The 8,359-nt window shown below is 41.2% G+C and overlaps 1 long non-coding RNA gene across 1 annotated transcript; it reads left to right on the top strand.

Moving 5' to 3' along the window:
* The first annotated feature begins 317 nt into the window (after window positions 1-317).
* On the top strand, window positions 318-7,139 carry LOC147309484 (uncharacterized). Its single transcript, XR_015125649.1, has 2 exons — window positions 318-1,337; window positions 1,780-7,139. It is a non-coding gene; the product is annotated as an uncharacterized LOC147309484 (long non-coding RNA).
* The last annotated feature ends 1,220 nt before the right edge of the window (window positions 7,140-8,359 follow it).

Raw genomic sequence — 8,359 nt, 5'->3', positions numbered from 1 at the left:
TCTGTACCGGTTTGAACTGGGAAAGCTGACACACGAACCTTTTTTTTCATCTATATAAACTGCTGTGTATCAAATAAACCTTTGAGTTGATTTGGGAAGGCAACCTGAAGCAGTCTGTGTTTCCTTGTTCTCCCAAGCTGCTCCCGGCGCTGTAACTAACCCAGCTGAATGGCATACCTGAGTGTTACTTTAAATAATTAGGAATCTTAGAAGGAAAGGACAAAACTCTGCTTATCGCTCACGCCACGGAGGAAACCCGGGATGGCAATTTCCTTCAATTTTGGTGTCAGAAGTGGGATCCCTGACAGAAGGTAAATATGTGTCTTTCATATTTATATAAAGACCTATTATACCTCTCTCAGTGATTGATCCATAAAGAAACGGGATATGCTGACGAAGTTTCACTTAGTGATCCAGAGAGATACACTGACGACTTCCTCAGTCCCCGAATAAAGTAAATTAACCCTTGTGTGGTGTTGGTGGACACAGGAAGTTGCCTGTTGTCTTGAATATTTTAATTTTGTTTAAAAAAATAATAATTAATTGTTTAATTAAACGTACGTTAAAAAGTGAGAAGTTGCTCACTTAGAAAAGTGACACAGAAAGTTGCCTGTTGTCTTAAATACTTCTCGTTAAGTGAGAAGTTGCTCACCAAAGAGTGACACAGGGAGTTGCCTGTTATCTTGAAACGTACGTTAAAAAGTGAGAAGTTGCTCACTCACAGAAAGCTAGTAAATAATTAAATTTAATTTTGTTAAAAAAAAAAAAAAAAAAAAAACGAAAGAAAACTGAAAACGGGTCTCACAGACCCGATTACCATACAAGGGTTAAAAGCAGTAAATTAAAAGCAGAAAGACACAGGAAGTTGCCTGTTGTTTTACGAGAAGTTGCTCGTTAAGCGAGAAGTTGCTCGCTAAGTGAGAGTTGCTCACACAAACAAAAAATTGCTAGCAATAAATTTAAAGTGACCTCAGCTGTGCCGCAGCGAAAACACTAACATAAATCCTCCTAGCGTGTAAACCCCTCTGGAAATCACTGAACATGAGTCAGAATTATTCAAAGACCACAGACAGGTCCGATAAAAAAATCTACAGTACCTGTAAAACCAAAAATTAATAAAATACAAAATAAAGTCTCAAATAACGGCTCAGTACAACTCCCATTTCCGGTTACGTGTAACCTACGTCCGCGAATCGGTGAAGACGTCCATGATCACGTATCCAGAACATGCGGGAGTGCTTATGTGACTGACTTTGTTTACAACTTACGGACTGTAATTCAATGCATTCTAATTTCTTTTCGGAGCCTTATCCCGAACGATTATCGCCAGAAAACAGGTCAGTAGAAATGTTGAATATCATTTGTGATAAGAAAAGTAGTCTGCTTAAAAAGTCCTGTAGAAAATATATGATAGAATGCCGCGACGTGATGCATCAAATGTTACCGCTATGGACAAAAGGAGGGTAAATAATGACAAAGTCGCCGATTTCTTTAAGAATCTAAAGAAATTCCTGCTAACAATGTCCAGAGACAAAATTGACTTAAATGCAGTAACTATGTGTAAACAGAAGCCTGATGAATCCATCCTAGTATTCATAAAACGCTTTATGCACTGTTGGACAAGCTAGAGGTGCAAATTTAGCTCAGTTTTCCAGCAGCCGCAGACACCCAAAGTAAAAATGAATTTGTGTATTTAATTTAACACAAAGGGTGAAGTGTTTGCTGACACTGATAACAGCTTATGTTTTCTCTGCCCTATGTACCGACATGATGGAGAAGGAACATCCTCTGTGTCAGCTGGACCCTCAGCAGAGAATGAACTCAACATCCTTTTTGTCCGGTACTCTATGTCACACACTGTGCCAAAAAAACGTGTACAGACGCCACTACCAGGTAATCCCATGACTGGGAGCCACACTTTTGTTTCTCTCACACTGTTCAACAACATGATAACTGCTCACACAAGTGAAGGTCAAACAGTGATTTTGTCACATAACTCAGACATAGGTTACGAAATATGTCGTCACATAGATCTAACCTACCCTATCCACTGTACTATTTCTGCACTTACGTTGCCAGCTGAATACCAGAATATGACATTGTGGTCAAAAAGTGAGAATGAGATAGGATTTATTGACTGCATACCTTATCACGCACAGCTAAAAAAAAACAAAAAGCGAGTATATGTCAGGCAATGTCCCCTTTCCACGGAAAAAGCCGCAGCTCTAGATGTCATGATAGGAGATTTATTGACTAAAGGAGCAATAAAGCCCACACTCCTGTCAATCCTGTGCCAAAGCCTAACAAACCTGGCGTATGGCGTTTCATACAAGACTTAAGGCAAATTAATGCAGTCAACATTCCTCTGCCACCTCTCGTTTCAGATGTTCACAGCATATTGACATGCATTGCATACACATTTTACCGTGGTGGATTTATGCTCCGCTCCTTTTTCTCATGAAGACACACAGCCGTTATTTGCATTCACACATAGAAATAAGCAGTACACTTGGACTCGTTTGCCCCAAGGCATGATAGACAGCTCTGCTGCTTTTTCAATGGTGCTTCACTCCTCCAGGGCCGCACTCTGATCCACATGTGGATGACCTCCTCCTCTGTGCTGAAAGTGAAAAACTATGTCAAACTGCTACACACATGCTTCTCCAGCACCTCCAAAAGACTGGCCACAAAGCATATGCAAAGAAAATGCAGTACTGTCAGACTTCTGTTCAATATTTGGGATTCACACTGTCTCACGGAAAACGTTCCATGACTGCAGACAGGGTCAAAGCTGTGACCTCTGTCCCTCGTCCCACTACACAGAAGGAAATGTTGTCCTTCCTAGGCATGGTGAACTATTGCAGACAGTGGATACCAGACTGTTCTTTTCATGACCACATTCTGCGTGACTGTTGTAAAAAAGACAAGCCTCCTCGAATACTGTGGTCCACAGAAATGACTGCCTCTTTCAATGCATTACAGGGAGTGCTGACCTCCGCCACTCAAAGGTGCTGCCTGAATTGTTCAGGGAATGCCGGCCTGCCTGAGGGCAGTAGCAGCTTGCTCTATCATGATAAGGGACTGCGAGAAGCTCACACTCTCACATGACACTATTCTATACACCAATCACCAGGTCACGACCATTCTAGCAAACATAACTAAACAGCATATGCAAATCTCACTATAAAAGCGAGCAGCACACCTGATTCGCCAGCACATTTATTGATCCTATACTGTGTTCTTCTGACCGACAGGATGGCTCAGACAGGCTTGATGTTCATGACTGCATGACACGTATACAGGAATCCACAGCACCACGTCCAGATTTAGAGCAAACACCTATCTCAGACTCAGCCACGGTTTATGTGGACGGGTCCTGTTCAAGGCCGAATGACAACTCATTTCTTTGTGGCTATTCAGTGGTAACAGTGCCTGACATCATACTAGAGGCTCACTCATTACCATTTCACTCAGCACAAAAAGCAGAGCTCATGGCTTTAATACGCGCCTGTGAGCTACATTTGGATAAGCATGTGACGATTTACACAGACAGCCGCTATGCATTTGGCGTTGTGCATGACTTTGGCACATTGTGGAGACAGAGAGGATTTAGATCTGCTGATGGAAAATAAATTGCTAAATTGTGATTTTGTTAAAAGACTTTTTCAGGCTATACAGCTGCCATCGGCCGTTGCAGTTGTAAAAACGAATGGACACAGTACAGCTGACACAGACGAAGCAACAGGTAATGCCTTAGCAGACGTGACAGCCAAGGCTGCAGCTGCATCACAGCTCCCACCTCCGCAGGAAGTATTATCTGTGCCCCTACAGCTGCCACTTGTTACACTCCCAGACTATTTAGACACAAATGTTGATTTAAAATTCATACAAGAGCAAGCCTCTGCATAGAATAATGACTGTACCTTAGATGACAGAGATGGCCTATACAAAATCTTAAGGGTTTGATTGCCCTCCCATATTCCCTGATGCCAGTCCTTGCCCGACATTTTCACTGTGTGAGTCATGTCGGACAAAGAGGGGTAATAGGGGCAATAAAATCAAGATTTGTAATTGAGAAAACATCACATGCAGTAAAAAGCATATTAGCAACCTGTCTAACATGTGCGCGAACTAATGTAGGTAGCTCAAAAGCAAAACATCAGCATTTACCACAACCAGATTTTCCATTTCATACATTACAAATTGATTTCACACATATGCCAGCGCAAGGAAGCATCAAGTACTTACTGGTAATAGTGGATCAATTTAGTAAATGAGTAGAAGCTTATCCAACCTCAAAAGAAACTGCAGAAGTAGTCTGTCAAAAGTTGAGCAATGAAATAATACCCAGATTCGGAATACCTCACCAGATTAACAGTGATAGAGGATCTTCATTCACATTAGAAGTAATTCAAAAGTGTGCTAAAACTTTAATGACCTGGGTCAAATTACTTACTCAAGTCCTGTGTGAGATTGGAATGACTCAATCTGCAGTAACCAAATTATTTCCATTTGAAATAAGACTATTTCCAACACCATGGTCAGCTTCCAGAGGGGCACCGCTAGTAGAAGGTGATGTATATTGCATTGTCCACTGATGTTCACAACCTGATAGAAAAACTGAATAATAACTATCAGAAAGTTTGTCTCTCTCAGCTTTTCCCCTCCACAGTTCCACCAGTGGAGACAAGGAGATGCATGTTGGAGAAGCCACTAAAACCAAGGACTCTCTGGGAGGCCGCGCGTGTTCCAGCCCCCAGACTGTACTGGCAGTGACGAAGAACCAGCATCCTCACAGACGGACAACCTCAGTGGATTCATGCCAGAAGGGTTAAGACCAGCCCAATCGGACCATCTCAGGCGTCGGATCAAGCAGACGACATCTCCGGCGAGCCAGCGCCCGGAACTAGAGCAAATAAACACACACGGGTAGATGACATCTCAGGCGAGCCAGCGCCCGGATCCAGTACATACACACACAATCACTGATTAACACACAACGTCTGAAAGAACAACAACAAGGTACTCAAACATCCAGCAGGAACAGAAAGCCAAAAGTACCACATGATGTCTAACCTGATAAAGCCAGACTCATTCCATCCTGATAATGGAGAAAATGAAATGCCCATTGTCATCACACGACGCTTATTCAATGTCTCTCGAACCTGGGACCAGGCCAGGAGACGACTGAAGAACTGTTTTTCTTATATACTGTCTTATATATTTAGGTTATTTATCATATCTATCGCATTAACTTTAGGATTTCTCTTTGCTATTTTGTATTGTAAACTGCAACCATGTTCACATTTCTGCAGGTCATATTTTGCTGACTATACCTCATGCTCCATTTTGCAAGACACCTACTTAATGCACTCCTCACGCTCCCTAAAATCAGTAAATAGCAACATAGACGCCACTAATAAACCATTTTATGCACCCTCTAGAACAGGAGCTAACGCCTGGTATGAAAATGCCAGAACAGCCGCTCGTGATTTAGGAAACAGTAACTGTTATGTCTGTTCAAAGGCTAATCCAGAACAGGTAATAGTAGGATACCCCATATCCGGTTTCCCCCTCACTGAGGGACTAGAGAAAATCGGCGGAGGTAATGCTCTCTTTAAAGACACTTTACAGTTGACTCTGAGCCCTCTCGACTGCCTACTTAGACACACACACACACCAACTAACCCTGAGACTCCATTAGGCGAATTATTGAAGTTATCTGATGACGCCTGCGCCCCAATGAAACGCCCTAAGAATAGGTTAAAGCCCTCACTGCCCTTAGGACAGATCCCTCTCCATTTTAATACTAGTATGATATGTCTGCGCAGACTAAAGTTAACTGGCCCAGACACACACATAGATTATACAAAGGATAACTATACATTCTTCTCTGACTCCCCAGGTGCACGCTGTAATGAGACATGGCTAGCTGTCTCTATGGCTGAAGTTGTATCATATCTGGAGGAACACACACACAGTTCAAGTTCGAGCGCAGAATCGATCATTGTTCCCCCAGAGGGTGTATTAAATGACACTGACTGGGGGGAGTTAGTTAAATCACACATGGTCACGCGCCTAACTAGACCAATCCCACATGCTTATTGGTTGTGCAATAATACCCTTAGATTAGCTTTACCTGTTAATTGGACCGGTACCTGTGGTCTAGTAACCGTTGATGTATGCTGTACTTTCATTCCCAATAACACCGCCCCTAACGGTTCATTCACACAAGCTATGAATAAACTTGAAGCATTGCAGATAGAACTAATTGCCAATACAGGCCACGGTCAGTGGCTACATAAGTGGCTACAGGACACGTTTGGAAGATGGAAGGAACTAATTGTAGCCTTTGTAACCGTTGCAGCATGTTTTTGATGATTATTGTCTGTTGTGTGGTACCCTGTGTACGTTCAATGATAACCCGTATAGCTGTTAGTACGGCTACTTCAATGTATTTGCAATTGGCACAAATTGACCCAGATTATGTGTCAGATGTTACCAATGATGTTCCTGATGTGTATATTGAACATTAGGTTGTGAACTATTACATTTTATGATTTGCTTTTTATATTATGTTATTACATTTGTGATTTTTCCTTTCTATTTGAGTTATTATTTTTAAAAAATAATAAAAGAGGGGAACTGTTAGATATTTTGATACCACGGTAAGCATTTACAGGATATTGTTTTATACAGGAAAACTGTTACTCAATAAGGCCAATCTACTAGTTGTTTTTCTCTTTCTCTGTGACCCAAGAATTAATGTGTAGGACTCACAAGCTGGTACCCCAAGGTCGAAAATACCACAGAGATGAGACCACTTCCTTACTCCCATCCTCCCTTTTTTTATTATCTCCTGGAAAAGGCTCGTTAAAGGCTAGGTGGTTTGTTTCAGAATTCACTGATGAAAGAACTCTGTATTCTATGTCTAGGAGTGTATTTTGCTGGGATGATCATAAATTGTAGCTGAGCTGATAAACTACACACAGGATACTTCTTGGCTCACAAGGCAGGAAGACGTTTCCTTATTTGGTCTGTACCGGTTTGAACTGGGAAAGCTGACACACGAACCTTTTTTTTCATCTATATAAACTGCTGTGTATCAAATAAACCTTTGAGTTGATTTGGGAAGGCAACCTGAAGCAGTCTGTGTTTCCTTGTTCTCCCAAGCTGCTCCCGGCGCTGTAACTAACCCAGCTGAATGGCATACCTGAGTGTTACTTTAAATAATTAGGAATCTTAGAAGGAAAGGACAAAACTCTGCTTATCGCTCACGCCACGGAGGAAACCCGGGATGGCAATTTCCTTCACCCAGCATGTATTTTTGAGTCTTCTATCAAAAACTACAGCTGTCTTCATGAAGTTGTACAAAAACGCTTTATTTCGCCAAGACAGTGCGTTTCTGACGATTACATGCATTTGAATGGGGAACTCGCCTGAAACAAAGTATAGGTTTTCATTATGTGAATAACTTTAACATCTTAGCTCAAACAGCTGCAAAACTTGTTTGCCCAGCACGGGGATATTGAGTTCTATAAGATAAAGCCATAAATATATATTTCTGAGTCTTCTATCAAAAGTTACAGCTGTCTTTATGAAGACCATGATAAACACTTTATTTCACCACGTTAGTGCCTTTCTCGCTATTACATGCATTTGAATGGAGTTCTCTTCCCGACACAAAGTATAGGTTTTCATTATGTGAATAACTTGAACATCTTAGCTCAAACAGCTGCAAAACCTGTTTGCCCAGCACGGGGATATTAAATTCTATAAGATAAAGCCATAAATATATATTTCTGAGTCTTCTATCAAAAACTACAGCTGTCTTCATGAAGTTGTGCAAAAACGCTTTATTTCGCCAAGACAGTGCGTTTCTGACGATTACATGCATTTGAATGGAGTTCTCGCCCGACACAAAGTAGTTTTCATTTTGTGAATAACTTGAAAATCTTAGCTCAAACAGCTGCAAAACCTGTTTGCCCAGCACGGGATTATTGAATTCTATAAGATAAAGCCATAAATATGTATTTCTGAGTCTTCTATCAAAAACTACAGCTGTCTTCATGAAGTTGTACAAAAACGCTTTATTTCGCCAAGACAGTGCGTTTCTGACGATTACATGCATTTGAATGGGGAACTCGCCTGAAACAAAGTATAGGTTTTCATTATGTGAATAACTTTAACATCTTAGCTCAAACAGCTCCAAAACTTGTTTGCCCAGCACGGGGATATTGAATTCTAAAAGAGAAAGCCATAAATATGTATTTCTGAGTCTTCTATCAAAAGTTACAGCTGTCTTTATGAAGACCATGAAAAAGGCTTTATTTCACCACGTTAGTGCCTTTCTCGCTAT

Source organism: Aulonocara sp. 'chitande type north' Nkhata Bay, linkage group LG17 (genome assembly GCF_057382095.1).
Source record: "Aulonocara sp. 'chitande type north' Nkhata Bay isolate Kocher_YH1m ecotype deep benthic linkage group LG17, A_spYH_male_GT1.1, whole genome shotgun sequence".
Lineage (NCBI taxonomy): Eukaryota > Metazoa > Chordata > Actinopteri > Cichliformes > Cichlidae > Aulonocara > Aulonocara sp. 'chitande type north' Nkhata Bay.
The sequence above is the reverse complement of the archived record's forward strand: the minus strand, read 5'-3'. Positions and strand labels throughout refer to the sequence as shown.